At 26.8% G+C, this 22,024-nt stretch overlaps 1 protein-coding gene across 1 annotated transcript in view; it reads left to right on the top strand.

Moving 5' to 3' along the window:
• The first annotated feature begins 4,419 nt into the window (after positions 1–4,419).
• Positions 4,420–22,024, top strand: part of LOC124498307 (uncharacterized) — a 31,846-nt gene continuing 14,241 nt past the window's right edge. The window contains exon 1 of the mRNA XM_075728640.1: positions 4,420–4,905. The gene's annotated coding sequence lies outside the window, so the exon portion shown is untranslated. The remainder of the gene's footprint in view (positions 4,906–22,024) is intronic.

The following is a 22,024-nucleotide window of genomic DNA, read 5'->3' as shown; positions in this document are numbered from 1 at the left end:
TTCAACAACAAATAAAGAGAGAAAGAAAGAGAGAGAAAATTCTTTAATCTTAACTGACCAAATTCAAACTACCAACTATAGTGAACCAACTAATGAACAATGTACGTCAATCATGTCAAACATTCTATGGATTGTTTTGAATTTCCGTCATTTTCAAGGCCTGATAAAAAAAATGCAAATTAGATGACCTTGGAATTGAATTTTTTTTTGTTTTTTTGTTTTTTGGGGCGTCTTAATAATAATCTATAATGATGATCCATAATTATCATCCATAATGCATACGAAAAAAAAACACAATACAATGCAACAATAATACAAGTATACAAAAACAAAATCCAATCCATAAATGAATGAATAATGGAAATTATTATTAGATTTTTGTTTGTAAATAATGATGATGAAAAAACATCGAGCCGCATCAATGTATTTTTTTTGTTGTTTTCATTCTTTTATTCTATATTTTAAGCTATAAGCTTATCTTTTTTTTTCTTTTTTTTTGAGAAGAAAAAAATGCAAAATTTTAGATTGAAAAAAAAATCCTTTAAACAGGATTTTCCTCTTGACCAATTTTTTTTTCTCGTTTAGTTGTTAGCTTTACTAACAGAATTACTTGTTTATGTTGATAGCGATGGCAGTAATTTGACATTGTTCTTTTTGCTTATTTTGTAACTATTAAAGATATTATTTTGAATGGTAGAATCAAAAATCTAGATTCTAGATTCATCGAAGACACACACACACACACATACAAATGATGAATGAAATTTAATCCTCTTTTTTTTGTATGCCACATTTTTTTCGTTTCGATTTTTTTCTTTTCTCTCAGTTCCAATTTCTTTGGGATGTATGTGGTGCGGTATTATTTGGGTATTTTGGTCTTATCATACAAATAATCTACATCATCATATAGAGTATGTGTGAATGAGAGAGTGAGAGAAAGAGAGAAAGACTTAAAGAGTTTGAAACGTAGATCAATTTACGGCAAAAAAATTTTTTCTTTTTCCATTGTTAAAATTCTTTTACTTTTTGCTTCTGGTTTGTTTATTGTCATTCACAGATAAATGGTATTATCATTATTATTATTATTGGTTTTCAACAGACATCTCGATGTATAACTGAATAATAATAATAATGATGATTTGAAAAAACCAGAAATAAAACAATAGGATTCTATAGTAACCATATTGATGACGACAATGAAAATCAATTAATATTATTTCTCTTTGACTCATCTTCATTATTTTATCGATTTTTTTTTCACTGTTGTTTTATTTCCTTACCGAAAATGAAATTCATAATGGATCGCAATAATCAAACATTGTGATTATTTATGGTTTCAATACATACCTCTCTCTCTCTCTCTTTCTTTCTATTTTTTTCTACAAAGCAATAATAGATAATCACCAATTCCGTTTTTACATTTTAGTGGATGGTTGGAAATGGTTGGCAATAGAATCAATAGCTTCAAGAATCACAGGGTTCATATAATTTATTTTTTTCCCTACTATGAAATTAACAATTATTTCATTCGCAATTTGGTTTTCTTTTTGTTTTTCTTTTGGAACAATTTCAGCGTGTTTTTTTTTCTTTGAAAATCTATGTTTTTGAGAAGAAGAAAAAAATGACAAAATATTTTTTTTTATTTCGTTGCAATCATCGAAGCGCCAAATATTCTTTTATTTTTTTTTTTTTTTTTTTTGGATTCCATTAAATTCACTTTGATTATAATGATGTTCGTGTGGGCCTGGTTTTTTTTCTTGCATCTCAAGCCGAACTGAATTTATTCGTTGATTTACTCGATGATGATGATGATGATGATGCGAATTAGTTATCATCATCATCATTTTGGTTCGTAGCTCCTTTTTTTCAGATTTATATAATTATCACGCAGCTGGTTTCTTGATGATCATTTCCTTTTTTTTTCTTTCTTTCTTTTATTTTTGCCCTTTTTTCTATCTGACTGTTGTTTTTTTTCAGTTGTTGTTATTGTTGTCGTCATCGTTCGTTCGTTAAATGTCTGCAGTACTACTAATTAGACTAATTATGTTTTTTTTTATTAATTCATTCTATCTTGTCATCATAATAATTTCTATCCATCTATCAATTCATTGCTAATTTCACCGGGCAAACCTATTTTGGTTTGTGTCTTGCGTGTTTTATAGATTGAATAGATAGCTGAAAATGATGATGGGAAGGCGTGTATTTGTGCAAAAAAAGAAGATGAGGGTCGTTTTTTTTTGTTCCAAAAATGAAATACATTATAAAAAGGAGAGTGTTTTCATCTATTCATCTGACAAACTTTGGACACAAATTTCGAAATAAATGTGAATTAATGAACAAATGAATGAATTCTATTCACATACACTTTTAACAAATTAATAATTTTCTGTTCTGAAAAATCACCTTTGTTGAAATCACTTTTGTTGGTTTTTTTTCTTGGAACCAAATTTATTTCATTGAATTGAATGGTCAGTTGTGTTCCAGGGAGATTCTAGTCTTTCTTGACCTTCTGGCAATCCTAATCAAACACAAGACAAATGGTGAATTTGGAGATAAATTTCAATTTTTGTTTTATGATATGATTTAAATTCTATTCACTGTTATGAAATATTTGGTCATATATAATTCAATCATATCAACAAAAAAAAGTTACTGTGGTCATATTGAGTGGGTGAAAAATCTAAAATCCCATACAGAAAAAAAATCAGATACATCACATTGACATGAACAAAATTCAATGAAATGCAATGCACGTTAACAATTTTTTTTTCTCAATAGTTACTGTCCCTATGATGGTTTAAAATCGTATTAAGAATTGTGAAATCAGAATTCACCATCTTTGCCATATATGCTTACTGTTTACCCGATTCTCTTTTTTTTCCTGTTCAATATTTTATTATTATTATTATTATTATCATTGTACCCATACACATGCACACAATCACATAAATATAATAAAGTTGTTGGTCATCCTTGTTGGTTGCTGGTAATAATATCAATGAAAAAAAATCGATTCCCATTTCAGTAGGGTTTTTTTCCAATTTTTGATTCGTATCTAGATGTAGCTGTAGTATTAGTAGTTGTAATATTTATAGAACAAAAATAAAACCCAGAAAGCGGAAACAAAAACCAAAATAAAAATGAAATAATATCGAATTCAATTCTCATCGATAACAACGTTTAAGAAAATTACCAAAAAATGAGGAAAAAATATACTGACTTTTACTGTTTGTGTGTGTTTGTTATATTGTGTGTTTGTGGCATTTTATTCTTGATGATGATGATGATGGTGAATATTCCTTATAGCTCGATCATTCATTATGAAATCATGGGGTGGTATTGTATTTTTCATCTCTCTTGTTCTCACTCTATTGTAATATCTATTCTATTATAATAAAATAGAAATCAAAAGATTTGTCGTTGGAACAAATTTTTATTCTTTATACCAATAGCGCGAGACGAAGAATAACAACAACAACAACAACAAAAACATGACAATACAAATGTGCATTTCGTACTGTTTGATTCGATTGGTTTTTTTTTTCTTTCTTTCTTTATTCTCTTATGGATTTTTGTTTTGCCTTTCACTTCTTGGATGAATGTTATTTTTTTTTTCTTCTTCAGTTATCCGAATAGTCTAAAATATGAAACAAAAATGACGATGATGAAAAGGATGACTAGCTACTAGATGGCTACAACATTATTATTTCGACTATACAAGAAAATGAAAATGGAATAAAACATATAGAAAAAAAATCAATTTGTTGATTGATTATTTTTTTTCTTTATGCGTATATTTATGGTGTTTATTTGTGTGTATTTGCGATCAAAACTATATTCGCGTTTAGCGTTTACGATTGACGTGTATAATATTTTTTTTTTTTTTTTGGATTTTTGTTTGGCCACACGATCACACATACACAAACATTTTATTTGATTCTAACATCTTATTGGTGTGTGGTTATATAACTAGATTATTTCAGCAAAAAAAAGAATGTGTTCAATCAAAGATGGACAAAGGTCAAAATATCTTAAATCTTTGTTTGTGTGTGTGTGTGTGTGTGTGATTAACAATTTATCAAAGTTGTTTGCGTTATTGTTGATGATGATAATGGTAATAAACTAATGAAAAATATTCTTATTCAAAAAAAAATACGCGCATATAATTTGAATGGTGAAAATATACCAAAAAAAAAAATTGAAATGATAGTGGTCTATAACTGTGTATGTGTGGTAAAATGATTCTGGTATGATTTTTTTTTGTTCTGTTTCTCTTAGTTAATTCTGTTAAGTTGGAAAAAAAATATCCATGTACATGATATATTTGCTACTACAACTACTGCTACTTGACAAAAAAATATATAGAGATAAAAATGGCGCCAATGATGATGACGATAGTATGATCATCATCATCATCAGCATCATCATCGTCGTTGTCGTCGTCGTCGTTGAACTCCATTATGGCCAACTTATAGTTTAGTCATCAATTGGATTTCATTGAATCAAGGTGTATATTATATTCTATGTTTGTGTATACTTGTTTGTTTTAAAGTGGATATATTGTTTAAAAATTTTTTTTTAATTTGTACCAAAATAATCATTGTTGAAACGAATTTGAATTACTATTTTTCTATGATCATTTGATGTGTGTCCATGTGTATGTGGATCGTTTCGTGATATGATGGAGATTGAATTATAGAATTTTTTTTTCTTCGTCGTGAATAAGTTGCAATAATAATAAAAAGTTTTTTGGTGCCCAATTTTTTTCTGGTTCATCATTCTTTCAGTGGATTTTTTTTTTCGTCCACTTTGTCACGCGGTCCTATTTCATAATTTTTTTTTTCGTCAAATAAATTAAATTCTTACCATTACTATTGTCATCACTTTTATTATTTTGGATAAAAGGTAAGAATGAAAACATTTCATATATTGCCTTTGACCTTTACTTTTATATCATCCACTAAACTTTAATAAAAAAAATTGATAGTTTATCATAAAATTTAAAAATGAAAATAATTTTCATTACGGCAATGTCATTATCATTTGCCATCGTCATCATAATCATGAGCAGCATCCTACTTGTCAAGATCTCAATTTGCCAATTTTTTTTGGTAGCTTATGATTGAGTGATTTTTTTTAAGAAAAAGACAAAATGATTATGGATATCTTGTTTCCATCGTCATCATCTTCATCATTCTAAAGCTTAAATTTTTGATTCATTTTTTTCCTTAATGTTTGTTGGATGATAATTCAATTTTAAAGTGTATTAAATTCAATTTTTTTTCTGGAAGGAAGAGGAATTTTGCTTTAAAAATATTTTCAATATGTTTATATTTATATTCACACCCATACATTGATGAAAACTATGACCTCATTCCTCTATTTTGGTCCATCACGAATAGCAAATAATAATTATTATTAAGATGATGACGATAGATGATCAAAGCTTAATGACAATGACCATGTACTTGATTATGTGATATGGCCATACACACATTATCTGTATTAAATTCTTGCGTTTCTGGATCACTGTCACTGTCTATATACAATATAATATGTATGTATGGTATATTTATCCAATTGTATAAAATGATGATTCTTATCATCATAATGATAGTGAATTTTTAATGTTTTTCTTTTCTTGTTGTTTTCTGTTTCCATTTTTGAATCCAAATGTGAAAAAGTCCACAACTATAAATGTTGTTTTTTTTCTGTTCTTTATGCGATTATTTTTATTATTATTATTCGAATTGCAATTGCGTTATTTTTTTATCGTATGTTTTCCAATGAAAAATATTTTTCAATTCTTTCATCGTCTTGTCGTCATTTTCTCTGGTTCTTCGTTTGTTTATTGTTTTATTTGTCGATTTAAATTGTCTACGATAAAAAATCGTCTCAATCAAGATTATCAAATTAGTTTTTTTTTTGTCAAGTGAAAAAGCGTATTTTTCTCCTAAATCAAATATGGGTCAAACATGATTTTTGCTGTTGTTGTTGTTGGGAAAATTTGGAGGGTTTTGAATTTCTGCTTGTGTGAAACGAATGATAATCATTTATTTTAGAATCTGATTATTTTTTTTGTTGTTGTTGAATTTGTCATTTATCCATGATCTTGATTCTAATACACCTGATTTAACAAATACAAATTCTATTACATTTGTGGTCGCTTTTAAGGTTTCTCCTTAATTTAGGCCAAATTAGTTAGCAGTTTTTCAGGTACAAATTTAATATTTTTTATATAGCTATCTTTCTATTGAAATGTTTGACCAAAAAAAACTGCTTCCTTTTTATTTTGTTTTTTTTCATCATCATCGTCATCACCATTTGTTCAATGGAAACGAATAGTTTTTCTCTTGAGTATTATGGTCAGAAAAATAAATTCAATTTTCGTAAATAAATTAATGAAACGTTCTGATAATTATGTATGCGAAATGATGATATGAGAGTGAAGAATTTTCCTCGGAATGCAATTATTATAATTTTTTTCCGTTTGTTTGTTTTTTTGTTTAGCTCGAAAATCATTATTACTCAAATGACCATTGAGCAATGATGATGTTTCAATTTTTTTTTTTGCTCATCCACTGTATTTTTCCATGTAATATTCTTTAAAATACAATCCAAATCATTTTTATGTTCTGTAAAAATTCTGTTATCCATAATTATCATTCGATTCTTTTCGGAAATGATTGAAATAGTGCTCGCACGCAACCTTTCACATAATAGATTCAAAATGACAAAATAGGTACAATATTGACTTCTTAAAGAAAATTGTTTCAACAAAAAAAAACAAATTTCAGGTAATAAGCAGTTATCAATAGTAACATGTAGATTTTCTGAAGAAAAACTTAATCTGTCAGTCACAATGTTTTATGATCAAAATTCCAAAGAAACGGATCAAATCAGTATTTTTCTGTGTAATATAAATCCATTTTGTTCCAACAAAGTGAATATTTTGTATCTAGACTTTTTTTTTGATTGATAACAATCCTATTCATTATGTCATAATTGATTATAAGAAAATTCAGCATCACTAACCAATGGAATAAAACAAAAATGGAGATTTATTTTTATTTAATTTTAATTTGATTGTTTTTCCTGCAGTAGATTTTTATTTTTCAACACAATTCCATAGAATCGGATTTATTCCTTTATTCTTCATAATTTTGTTAATTTATTTTTTTAACCCTTTTTATTTGGTCCATTTATTTGTGTTCATTATCAACAAATTGTCAAAATATGAGACATTTGGAGACGAGTGAAAACAAAAAGTTTCATCAATTTGTCCGTGTGATTGTATGTGTGTGTGTGTGTATGTGTGGTCGGGTATATGGGTGAATTAACATTATGTCATTTGGTTCGTTGATCATTTTCTGTTTTTTTTTTTCGTTCTTTCAAAAAAAAACGACGCCAATCTTCATGAGAATGAATAAATAGATTTTTGCCTACTATTTTTTTTTACGTATACAATATATATCCAAATGTATTCAATAAATGTATATGGCTTTTATAGTTTAGTGTTTGCATCATCATCATCCATCATCAGTCATTTGTTTTCCATGTACACATATGATTCAATTTTGTTTTTTGTTTGCATGATGTTTATAATGGATATTTTGGAACTTTTTAATTATCCTATTCAACATTTGTCTTTGTTTCTTTTCATCATCATCATCTTTTTTATTGTTTCTTTCACTATAGTACCGCTATGTGATCTTATTGATGTTTTTCTCACTATTTCATGTATTTTTCTCGTTGTTGTTGTTGTTGATGTTCTGTAATTCTTTTGTTGTTTATGATTATTGTAGGCATTCACACACACACAAACATCCACACATTAAGATATATTTGGAACATAAATTGAATAATAATTTCATCATCATCATCATCATCATTGTGAACATTGTTCACATATTTATGACACCATATATAATGTTGTATATTTATGATATTGTTCCATTACTTTTGTCAGTTTTTTCTCTCATTCTCTCTCTCTCTCCCTCACTATGTTATTGTTGCTTGTTTCCGGTACTTTTTTTCTTGACTATTTTTTTTGCAGCCGTAATTTTTGTGCAATATACGAATATACGAATATATTTGCGACTTTTGTAATTAGTTAAATTTCCTCATTTTCGCTCTTTTTTTTCCATTTAATTTTTTTTTTCGTTTATTTAAAAAAAATATATTATGCGTGTGCGTGATTTCACATTCAACAGAATGATGATAAAAAAAAACAGGAAAACAAGAATCATTTCTCATTTAATGATTTTATTCATTTAGGTTTTTCTCTCATGTCTCTATGAGAATGACGGTAGCCAAATGTGTATGTTGAATATCTCGTTTTCACACACACACACAGAACAATAGAAACAGAATAATGAAAAAAGCGATTCTTTCCAAAAACACAATTTCAGTTGAATGAATTTGGCCACCGCTAACCCAAGAATTCTACGTGGTCGTAATTCCATTTCACAATTGCCATTATCTTTATAGACGTTTTAGCCATAGTTTTTCATTTTCATTTATTTGTTTTTTTTTTGCTTTCGTCATTTATTGTTGTCGATGACGATGATGTGGAACGATGATGAAAGAAAGAACGAAAAAAAAATCGAATAATGAAAAAAAAATGTTTGGGGTGCTTGACTTGAATATCGAAAGAATAAAAAAAAATAGATTAATAAGAACTCTTTATGTGTTATAAATAGGTAGAATTTGAAACCATTGTATCCATTTCTGTGTCTACATGTGTCTGGATCTTTTTGTTTGTTTGTATGGCCATGTGAATGTCTGTTTTATTCATAATGTTTCTATTATTTTTCAGATGAAATTTTTGTTTTTTTTTCATTTTCATTTTCATAAGTGTCAATTCCATATGGATATGATATGAAACATTTGTATTATTATATATATAGATATTAATGTCTTTGTTGTTCATTCTTATTCAATTTGTTTGTGTGTGTGTATGTGTTTTTGTCTGTCTTGAAAATGATGATGTTATGGAAAAAATTAAAAACCTAAATATTCACTGCTGAACATATCAAGCCAAGTGAATATGATCGGATAATAATACTGATATATTGTCTGTACTGGACTTTAATAATAGTTTTTTTTGGTCTGCAAAAAATATATTGACATGAAGGATGATCAGATTAATATTATTATTATCATTACTTTGGTCATCGGATTTATAGATTTTTTTTTTGTTGTTGCTGTCGTTCCATCATTATTGATTGATATGACGAAACACAATGGCCAAACACATTCTATGGCTACTATGTTATTGGACACATTTGATGAATGAAATAATTAAGCAGTAGAAAATGTTCCATTCATCAACATGTCCACCAACTGAAAAAGAAAAATAAACTGTCAACGTTTGTTTTTTTTTGTTCACTGAAGAAACATTGTAGAAAAAAATAGGTAAATATACAAACAAACAAACAAAAAAAATGACGTAAACAAACTCACAAAGACAACACACATATATGAAAAAAAACATTGTCAAGAATATGTCAGTCTTCATGTTTTCTATCTTGATTTTTATTTTGTTTTCTTTGCATTTTTTTTCCATATATCGACAATGACGATGTTGATGAATCTGACCAGAAAATGATGAAAAAAAACTCTGTATTCTGTTGATTATAGATCAACAGAATAAAGAAACAAAACTCAATCAACGCTGTCAACCATAAGAATAAAAAGAATTCAAGTTAATTCAAGCCAAACATTTGCTGTTAATTGTAATTCATTCATTATCAACAAAAAAAATTGATTTCTGTTACATCAACAACATTATAATTGAACCAGGCAACAGAAAAAATCACTAAAAATAATCAAATCAAATCAAAAACAAATCGAAAATGAAAATAAACACACAAACAAAATTTCATTGTCAATCAAAATGATTTAACAGGGAAAAAAAATTCTATGATAATAAATAAATGAATTAATTGATGTATTGATTAGCGTTAAAATAAATAAAAAAAAATATTCTGCCATCACACATGAATGAATGATATAATCAATGAACATATTCTCGTTGTTGTCATTGTCATTATATCATTTTATTGGCAAGAAGAATAACAAAAAAAAATCCAAACCGGATATTACACTTTGTTTTTTTTTTGTTAAAAAAAATTATCATTTTCATTGCACATTGTCTGTGTGTGTGTACATTGAGGAAATAATTGAAAAATTAAAATTGACGATGTGTGATGGACATACATTTCAACGTCATCATTTTTTTTTTTTTTTGTTTTACAGACACATTACATGATCATCACAACTATGATCGACTTGATTGATTGAATTTCCTTTTGGTTTTCTTTTACATTTTCCTTCATTTTGTACTACATTGGTACGTTTGGTTCAATAACACAAACATACACACACACACACACACACAAAAGATAATTGCATCGAAATGTACCAAACTTTTTCATTTTTTACTTTGATGAATTTATTTTGTTGTTTGTTTGTTTTTGTTTTACTCCTGTTCATTGGTTCATTAGTTTTGTTCATTAAAAATTTTAAAATCAACTATTACAAAAATAGCTAGAAAACAGACCTCTTCGTTATCGATTGATTTGTTATAAATCTACAAAAGAATCATTGAATGTATGTTTTTGTTTTTATCCAATGAACATGGACTATGGCCTAAAAACCTAAGACATTTTCCAGTGTGTTTGTGTGTAAGATAATGATTTACTTCATTTCAAACGTTTGTTTATTTGTGTTCCAACGGGAGGGGCCATGTTTGGAGAAAATTCTTTTTTTTTCTTCTTATTTTACCTCCATTCTAGTTAAGGTTTCCAATTAATTCATGAAGCAAAAAAAAAATTCGTTTCTTCATTATAATAATGCAAAGTTTTTTTTTTGAAAGTTTTTATTTTTTTCGTGCTATCCGATTTCGTTTGTTTGGAACATCAAAAACAACAACAACAACAACAACAAAAAGTTTGCTGTCCCATTAGTACGTTATCTCACACAGAAAAAATAGTGAGAAAGGATGGAAAGAAAAAATGTCAAACAAAGTTAGACCATTGGAACAGACACACACACACACATTTTAAATATATACAAAATAAATGGCCTTAAAATGAACCCACATAACATACAACATAAATTCTGTTGTCTGATATTCCAGTCTTTATACATTTTAATATGGTCAAACATGTTTTTTTTTTGATGTTGGTGTTATAGAATATTCCATGTTGTGTCCAATGGAATCATGATGATGATGATGATCGTGATACATGCATGAATAGAATGAATAATTTGTTTTGTTTTGTTTTTTGTTTTTTGTTACAATATACCGTCCATTATCATAGTCAAATGATTATATTCCTTTTTTTTGTATTACAATCAATTTTCTTTCTTTATTTCATTTTTTGATTTTATTTTCTTTTTATTGTGATTCTGTTTTGTGCGTGTGTGTGTGTGTCTATGTATATTAGTTATAATCAATTTCATCATATACAAATGTCTAGTGACATAAAATGTAAATGACACAATGATTATCATCATCATCATCATTGTATTTCTGAACGTAAGAATATAGTAATATTAATTACAACAACAACAACAAAAACAGAACAACAAATGCAGAAAAAAATGAATAAATCAGAATTATAATAATCTTTGACTATATATGGATGATTTGATTCGATTTTGATTTGTTGTTGTTCCTGTGAATGGTTCTTCTCATTTAGAATTGATTAGATTTGTATGGAATACATACTTGTCGTATGCAAATGTGCATTCATTCATTCATTCATTCATTCAGTAATGGCCAAAATAAGTGCGAAGAAAAAAAACAGAATTTATTATTATTACAAATGAAATTTATTATGAGATTGATTTTTGTTTTCTTGTACTTGTTTTTTTTCCAACTATTAGAATAATATTACCATTATTATCATCATTATAATATAAAGGTGATTAAAGAAACGAACCAAAAAAAAAAACAAAAAATCATTGAAATAATGGTAATGTTTCATAAATTGAATTACATTTCATATGTATCATCCATGTTTTCAATTTTTTTCCTGTTCGGTTTTGTTTCGTTCCTTTCGAATGAAAAAAAAATTTAAATTTCAAATTATGGGCAAAATTTTTTTTGTTTCTATTTTGGTGATACTATTCAATGAATTGGTAATATGAGAAATGAAAATTGATATGATAATTTTTTTTTGTGGAAAGAAACATGTTTCAATTGAGATTTTTTTTTTTTTTGCTAGGTTGAAGAATTTTTTTCATTTTTCATTTGATTTTTTTTTCTTTACTTGTTTGCTTTTGTTTGTGCTTTGAAATTTTTCTTATTCATCCAGGTGAATGTAATCAAATGGAAATTAGGAATTACATTATAAAGGTATGACATTAGTACACTATCATCTAAATGTTTTTTAGCCAATGAAACAACTAAAATAATCATCAAATTGATGATGTTCCATTGCCGATCAAAATCGATTTATGATTGATGAATGATGGTTACAGCTTGTTTTTTTCTGTTGTTCATCTGTCATTTTATTCCTAGAATTTTCTTTTTTTTTGACTTTAGATTTATTATTTACTCATGATTTGCAATCAAAATCCATTCATCATCATCATTAGTCATTCATATCATTTTTATTGATTTTAAACTTGCAAAAAAAAAATTTTTTTGTGACGATACGATATCTTTTTTTCTCAAATCAATACATATATTGCCAATGGGCATTTTTGCCATTTTTTTCCATCATCATCATCGTTGTCGTTATCATCATATATTGGATTCATTCATCGAATCATTATTAAATCCCTATTGGGATATGAATAAATGATGTGTGCACATTTGTCGTTCATGTTCATGTTGTTTTGTTTGTTTCTCTCTTTCCCTCTCACACTGTATGGAATTTATCATTTTTTTACTTTTCTTTGTTTGTTTGTTCAAATACTTAATCAGGAATTCCTGTGTATTGTGTGTGTGTGTATGTGTGTGTTTATGAGTATCCATTATAATAATAAGGCGATACATATTTTTTCCCCTATTTATTCCTGTAAAAAGTTTCTTTTATTTTCATTTTCTCCTTTCACTCTGTTTATATGTGTGTGTGTTTGTTTGATTAGAATTTTAATGTATTTCTATTTAATATTCAATCATAATTTGGTTGTTTGATTCAAAAATTTTTTTTCTGGTTTTTGTTTTTCCTTCATTTTCAAAACAGTTTTTACAGTTTTACGTCAACGAGGTTTTTCTATTCTTATTCTCCTCCTCCTCCTTCTCTTCCTCCTGTTTCCTTCCTTTTTCATATTGAAATTGGAAATCCTTTCCTATTTAGTTTTGGTCGAAATTTTCCTCATTCATTTTTTTTTCTACTATCAGTATCTGGTACATGCATACATGCATGTAATTCATTTCTGTAATTTTTTTTGTTGTTGTTGTTGTTGTTACTTTTACCGTTTTAATGGTGATGAAAAATTTAAATTAATTTCATACGGATGGATATATGTTGTGACGAACAATTTTATATATTTTTTCCACTACCGTTTGCCATATTCTGATCATAAATTATTTCATATATCATTTTTTCTTGTCGAGAACTTCAAATTGTTTACCCATAATTAGTTTGTTGAAGTTTTTGTCTACTATATTAATCTATCTACACTAGGCTGTGATATATAACGCACAGATCAAATCATCATGAAATTTTCTAATAAAAATGCAAATCAATGTTTATGAAAATGAATGTGATCAAGATTTTTATGATGAGAAAACAAAAAATCAATCTGGCTGAAAATAGCCAATAATAATAATTATCATTTGATCTGGATAATGAATTTTATTCATGATATCTATATTTATTTGTTTGATCCATCAAAAACTTTCTTTATAATAATGAATTTTATGGAAAAAGAAAACTAAAAATAAAATTAGCGTTCATAAAATTCATGAATGATGAATTTAAATTGTTCTATTGATTTTTCCATCAAAGTTTGAAGATTTTTTTTTTGTTCCTTTTCTGTTTGTTTCTACACATTGTTTAATAAGAATAAAAATAATGATGACGATGAAGGGCCAATTTCGATGATCATGATTATGATCATGATGATTAAGCGGAACCAAAAAAAAAAAAAAAAAAAAAAAAGAAAATTTTTTATTTTTTTCATTTTTGAGAAATATAAAAAGGAAATTAATTTTCTAATATTGTGAAGTTCATGTGGTGCGGAGCAATTGTTGGGCAACGAATTTTCCTTTTTTACTGTTGCTGTTACTGTTCTTTTGTTTTGTTTTCTTTCTTTTTGTTTTCTTTTTTTTTGGAGTTCCAAAAGAATGGTTCCATTAGATGATGTTAGAATAAATAAAAAGAAAAAGAGAGAAAAAAATTTCAACTGAAAAAAAAACAAAAAAAACTAATTTTCTAGTTAGACACACAAAAACACACGCATAGTTTGTTTTTACTACTACTAAAAAGTGGTATTCTGCAGTAGGTCTCATTTTTTTTCATTCTGATTCTTCAATTTTTTTTTTTTTTGATTATATCATCACTGGTTTTGTTGTCGTTACCAGAACCGAACCATAATGAACGCATACACAAACAATATACACATACATACAAACTCCCACATACCAACAACAGCATGAATCCAGCTTAACTAAAGCCACACACTTGCACAAATGGCCCAATTACATCTCAATTTTTATTTTTTTTTCTGGCATGAGAATTGAAAAAGCAACGGTGTAAAGCCAAAGGCACATAATATTTTGATTACGTTTAGTTTTCATATGACTTTTCTCTGCATATGTTTGTCGATATAAATTGTTTTTTTTTTGCATTCATAAACCAAATGGATGAATAAATGAACAAAGGATTTTAAGAATTTTTTCAGATTTTTTTTTCATTTTTTTTTCGTATCTTAGTTCTTTTATTCTACTTAAAAATCATTTTGACTGAATATAGTGATATATTTCTGTTTGTTTATTCATTTGTTGTATTGTGTGTGTGTGTATTAATACATGATGAATAATGTGAAAAATAAAGAGGAAATCTTTCTGAAAACAATGCTTTCCGGATTCGAGAGAAAAAGAAAAAGAAAAAAGTTTCAAATGGAACTTAAAATAATGATAATGATGATGATGATTATTATATTGAAAATATTGTTGTTGTTCAAACGAAATAGGAAAAAAAAATTTCTTAATGATGTGTGGAGAACATATCATGATCATTTTTTTTCTGCTTTCATCATGAAAAGTCGCGTATCTAACAATAATCAATGGTCGAATTATCTTTTTTTTTTGCTATAATAATGCAATTTTTTTTCTTTTTCCCCACTTTTAATGAAATATGTCTTTCAAAGAATTTGAATTAAATTCATTGTGAATTTAAATGTGAACAAAAATTTCGATACAAATCTAAATTTTTCTTTATAATATCATCATCATCATCATCTGGACCATTTTCAATGATAATAACACTGAATTTTATTGCCACTACATGTGTGTGTGTGTGTGAGATCATTGTTGTTGTAGAAATTCAATTTTAATGTATAAATCCAAATATGAAAAATTCTATTCAGTAAAGAATTCTGGTTGTAAATGTTTTTCTGTGAATATAAATAATGAAATCGAAATTCTAAGAATATATTATTATCCGTGAATTGTAAATTTTCTTTTTTTTTTTTGATTATTATTATTCATATAATAAAATTCTGATGATTCTATCATGTCAAACATCATCATCATCATCATCATCATCATTATTATTATCGGAACACAACCATGTGATCATGACCATTTGTATAAAACTTTTTTTCTTTAATATTACATTTTGGTTTTTTTTCTGCCAAAATGAAAAAAAACACCTCAATCTTTATATTATCATTACCAAACAATCATGTGGTTTGATGTTTGTTGTAATATTTGATGATCAAAGATGATTATTTCATTGTCATGGACTCGTAATTTATTCATACGTTTTCTATTTCAAACATGTGTTTTGTTCATATTTTATTATATTTCTTCACTTATATGACGCGATTATTTATATGTATATATGCGTTCGAAACTAAAAATAACAACAGCTTAAAAAAAATATTGAAAAAGAATGGTAGAAAAAAAAACAAATAAAAATTTTCAAAATAGAATCAAAATACGATCATCATCATTATATTGTTGTCGTACAACCATATAATCATCATATTCCAAGAATTATTATTTACGATTCTTCTTATTCATCAAGATCATTAAATGAAATATATAGAAATGGTGGAAAAAAATGAGAATGGCAAAAAATCGATTCCATTTATTCATTCTATGTTTTTGCTTACTATTCAAATGTTCGTCATCGGGAGATGGGGGTGTACATCCCCGATTCTAGTGTATGTGTGTATGTATAGAAACAACTGTATTTCAAACCAACAAAAACCATTGTTCAAATATCATGTTTTCAACATGTCAAATTGTCACTTCTTTGGCCTCCATCGTTGATTCTTACATCTTTTTGTATTTGGTGTGTTAAAATGGTTTTCTTTTTTTTTTGTTCATTTTTTTTCTTTCTGTAAGTTGAAATGATGATAATATTCTCTTTTTTTTTGGAAACCAATGACAAGATAATCGTTTCTGACTTTTAGGCTAACAAAAATCGTGAAATATAGTGAGTGAGTGAGTGAGAGAGAGAGAAAAAAAAAATGAGAATCATCACAAGAATTTGCCATATAATCATAATAATAATAATAAAAACTAAAGTTATTTTTAACATCAGAAAAAGAATAAAATTCAAAATGAAAGTGAGCAAATAAAGAGATGAATGATTTTTTTTTTTAAATTTGTCCATCAAATTCAATGATTTTCATCAACACTAAGAGTTTCAGAACCTTGGTGCATGTGAATGAATGAATCAATGACATTCTCGAAGAGATTAGCTCCTTGTGGCCAATATTAATAATAATGAACTTGATCTTTTTGTTCATTGTCATTGATTCTCAATGTTGTTGATTAATATATTCATTTCTATGATGTATGTGTTTTATTTGTATTCATAATTTATATGAGAAATTAATTAATTTTTTTCCCAATTCGATTGCATACATTGATTGCAACTTGTATCTGGATTTTTTTTTCTCGTTTTTTTTGGAAAATTTATCCACACACACACACACAAGTACAGGAAATTCTTGTGGTTGTCCAGAGAAAAAAAACAGGAATTTTGTTAAAGGAAAAATCTATCCAGAAATCAGCAGAAAAAAAATCAAAATATAATTGCCAAATTTTTTTTTTGTTTCACTATGCCAGAGAATCTGTTTCTTGAATTTTTTTTAAGTTCATATTTTTGTTGTTGTTGGTGTTGTTGCTTTTGGTTTAAAACTTTTAAATTATAATTTCAATAATATATTAAATTTTCAATCTTTTTTGTTGTTGTTGAAAAATTTTGTTTGTTGCTGTTTTTTCATCGGAACCAAACTGGCTATAATTTAAATCCAAATATGAGATCTGGTTGATTTGTGCTTTTACGGTTAATCTAATAGTTGTTGTAAAAATTAAACACAGCATAACCAGTCAGTTTTAGTGCATGATTTTTTATGAATTTTTGTTTTTCATTTTTTCTTTCTTTTTTTTTGATAAATTCAAGCAAAATTTTCTGCAAAAACAGCCATAGTGAACTTTTTTTTACCATTTGGTAATCGGCTCCATTTTTCATGATATTATTGAATGAATATATCATCATCATCATCATATATGCATCCTATGGTTAAAATTATTATTAATATTCATAATCAAAATGATTTATGTAAAGTGAACATATTCATGTTTGTGTGTGTGTATGTGGGATACCGGTAGGATTGAGTTTTATAAAAAAAACGTAGAGTAGTTTTTTTTCATCTCCATTCACTTCTTTTGTGTTATTTAAATACCACAATATGAATGAATAGAATTATGGATCCATGGTTTAGTCATGCTCATTTTTTTCGAGTGTTTATGTGCATGTGACGGTTATAGATTAATGATTTAATGATGTTTGAAAGTAATCAAATTTGATCTTTTTCTTGCCATTTTTATGTTTTGTTTTAGTTTTTTGTTTGTGGGTTGAATATTCAGGCTTTCATTTTCTAGCTCAATAATTTTTTTTTGTGTGTGTGCATGTTTCAAGAACTTGATCCAATGGTTTTTGGGTCAATGATGATGGCTGCCATTCCATGCGATGTGTGTGTGTGTGTGTGAATGTGAAAATTGTTCATAGATAATAAAAATTATAATAATAATTACTAAACATTAATTAATCGCCTGTGGTCAATACTTTTTTTTTCTTGAAATTTGTTTCCATCGATCACCATCAAAATCGTGTATGGGTCCGTGGAGAAAAATAAAATAGAGAGAATGAGTTCATTCACCAGCGTCATTTTATTATTACTTTTATTCTATCACTACTGATATTATGACCGAAAGTCAACGACGTTCCTACTGTTAAATTGTGGGATAAATTTCAAGAGAAATTGAAAATGATCATTGAAACAACGTACGTGACCTATAAGTCAATTGTTAGTTGTATTTCACATTCGTTTTTTTTTTCTTCTTGTTGTTGTTTCCGGTTATTGTTCAATTATATATTGAATGGATATTAAAGAAGAAATGGAAAGAAAAAGAAAATGATAGTTCGAAAATGATTTATATGTTACACGTATTTTGTTTTATAATAATAATCATTATGATCATCATCATCATCATCATCAATAGCAATTTCGTTTAACATATATTTTCATTTGAAAAAATTGACCACAGATATACAATTATCATATCATGATGGTATATATGTGTCTATTATTATGGCTAACGATCATTTCCGTGTTTAAATAGTGTTATTGTCACTATCAACCACAGATTCTTGAGTACAGTTTTGTTGATCTGTCACATAGGTATATATGAGTATCAGACAGTGAAAATAAATCTTGAGCCTATCTACAGCCATATGAGTATTAGGCATACATTATCATTATCTATATAAACTTATTGGTTCGATGGTCTTATTACTGGTTTTTTTTTCATTGATTTTAAACCAAGTGTTATTGCATCCATTCCAAGTTTATCAATTATCAATTATACTATTTGTCCGATATTGAGTATTTTTCATTATCATCATCGTCATCATCATTTTCTACGACTCAATCATTTCAATGGAATTAAATTTTTTTTTTCCAAATTATTAATTAAAGTAGATTGATTATTGATTATTTATCTTTTTTTTCTTATTAATTGATGATTATCATACAGAAAAAAAAAGAGAAAAAAATTATATTTTGTCAGATTGATTGATGCAATGTACACCAAAATGCATTTCACACTTGAAAATAGAGATTTTAAATCCGTTTTTCATCCAAATTTTTGTTTTGCTTTTTTTGTTTCTTATCACTTCAATAACAATCTTACATACCAAGCCTTCAAGCGCTACTGAAAAAAAATAAATACAATTTTCTGATAATACTTGACATTGATTTAAGATAAAATAAAATCGAATATTTTTTTGCCCCCTTCAATCCCCTTTCATCTGTCCATTTTTATCTATGTGGTAAACTTAATTTGTTTGACAGATATACAATGTCGATTATATTGTATCTATATGATCCTAAAGAACAAAGAAAATAAAATTGATCCATTTTATCAGTGAAAACAAGAGACATGCTAATCGATTTTTTTTATAGATTCTAAAATAAAATTCCATTTTATTTTAAAAGAAAAAAAACATTAGAATCATTTATAGATTTTTTTCTTTTTTTTTTGTTTCTTGTGCGAAAAACACATTCATCATTGTGGTAAGAAAAAGAATTTTGTAACAACAAAAAAAATTGTCACTAATTTTATTTTATTTTTCTACATCAAATACAAACATTGATAAACATTTTTTATCTGAAATTGGATAGCAAATAGACACACAATCGATTTGCTTGTTTTTTTTCTCATTTGATTCAAATTCAAAATTATTTGAATTTGGATTCTTACAAACAAAACAAAAAAAATTTCATTTTCAATCGATTTATAGGTTAAGAAAACACATTTTTTGTTGTTTTTGTTGTTGTTGTTGAAAAAATGGCCATCAGAATTTGGAATTCAAATAATTTGTTCGTTTTATTTATGTATTAATTTTTTTTCTAGGTCTTCATGATCATCGTTTTTGACCAATCTGATTGAATATCGAACAGAGATAATTCTATTTACATAAATTACAATGGTTATTTTGCATTAAATCACATTCCATTATTATCATTATCGCTATTTATGATAATGTACATGACTTTATTATTATCATTTATCAAGATCTTCATAGTCACATGCACACACATACCAAACAGTAATCAAAATGTCTGGCTATAAAAAAAATAAAGGGAAAAAATTGATCAGAAAAAAAAGAAAATAAATAATACGATCGGTGATTGCCGAACCATTATCATCATCATCATCATATTTCATCTCATAAAGATATATGTTAGGTGTTTCTATTATCGATCACGATCATCATCATCATCATCATCATAAAAAACAACATGGAATCATCATCAACAGAATCGTTATGAAAATGTATGGAGAAAAAAAGAAAGAAATGCAAGTTCATCATTAAATCATCTTTTCCATTTTTTTTCTCCGTTTTTTTGTTGTTGTTGTTGTTGTTAGACTATGAGAGGATATCAAGATCAAGCTCTTTTTTTTCTATCCAGTTATTATTTGTTATTCCATTCGATTTTTCTGGTTGTCATTTTCATTTTTTTTTCTATTTTTGTTGTTTGGTTTTTTTTTGTTTTGTTTTGTTTTGTTTCCGAAACTAGATTTGCATGTGTATTGTACATTTTTTGTTCCACATTGCTTTTTTTCTAGTCATCATCATCGTTATTATTGTTATTCTACCATACTATTTTCATTCTAGATATCTATAATGTCCTCTTTATCACACATTTCATCATCAACTCATTGTTTGTGTGTGTGTGTGTGTATGTTTGCTTTTCATTTCATCTCATTGCATCTCTCATACGGTTATTGATGTGTGTGTGTGTGTGTATGTTATATATTTGGAATCGAATCCAAGTTAATTTTCCGATCACGTTTATAATAATAATAATAATAATATATAACATTATTAGATGTGACATAAGCATACACAATGAACACACAACAGAAAGACAATGGCGACCAAATATGATGACAATGAAGAACAGCAAAAAAACAAAACAACGCTGAATCAACAATGGAGTGGAAAAAAATTATTGATGAAAAGCAAGACCAAATAAACAGAAGAAGAAAAAAAAATTGAATACTATAATATATTAGCTAAAGCTAAACCAAAAGTTTAGAAAATTTTATTCCATTCTCGAATCATCTTGATTCCAAATATTAACACGTTAACCACTGACTGACTTGTTGACCTTTTATTTAATCTTTTCATTTATCCATCATCACGCATATTGATTATGTTTATCATTATGATTAGAACATGTAGAATTTATTTTTTTTTTACGAAAAAAAAAGAATCAATTAACAGATGCCAATGCTGTACATTTACATCCACCGCCTACAAATGCATCAAAATTTTCTATTTTTGAAAAAAAAATTTTAGAAATATACGATGAAGAAAAAAAATTTTCCTTTCAATTTTATTCTTCAAATTTTTTTTTCTATTAAAGATGATGATATGTTTCGTGATTTGAATTTAATCTATGTGATCCTTGTGATTTCTGTGTAATGGGAAAAAAAAATCAAAGTAAACACAACACACACACACACACATACATACATACACGCAAGTAAGCAGCCTCAAATCAAACAACAACCAAAACGTAAATTAAATTAGTGAAACAAGTACATGTTTCACCTTAGCCAAGTATGAAACTTTATATATTATATACTGTAAAGTTTATTTTCTTATCATTTTTAGCATTATTAGTAGTGAACAAAAATATTTTTATTTTATAATTTCGTTTTTTTTATTATTATTAAAGAATCGACAAATTTCGTGACAGATTCCATATGTAATTCTAATGATTCTGATAAACAAAAAGTAATGGTAAA

This window comes from Dermatophagoides farinae, chromosome 2, assembly GCF_024713945.1.
Source record: "Dermatophagoides farinae isolate YC_2012a chromosome 2, ASM2471394v1, whole genome shotgun sequence".
Taxonomy (NCBI): domain Eukaryota; kingdom Metazoa; phylum Arthropoda; class Arachnida; order Sarcoptiformes; family Pyroglyphidae; genus Dermatophagoides; species Dermatophagoides farinae.
The sequence above is the reverse complement of the archived record's forward strand: the minus strand, read 5'-3'. Positions and strand labels throughout refer to the sequence as shown.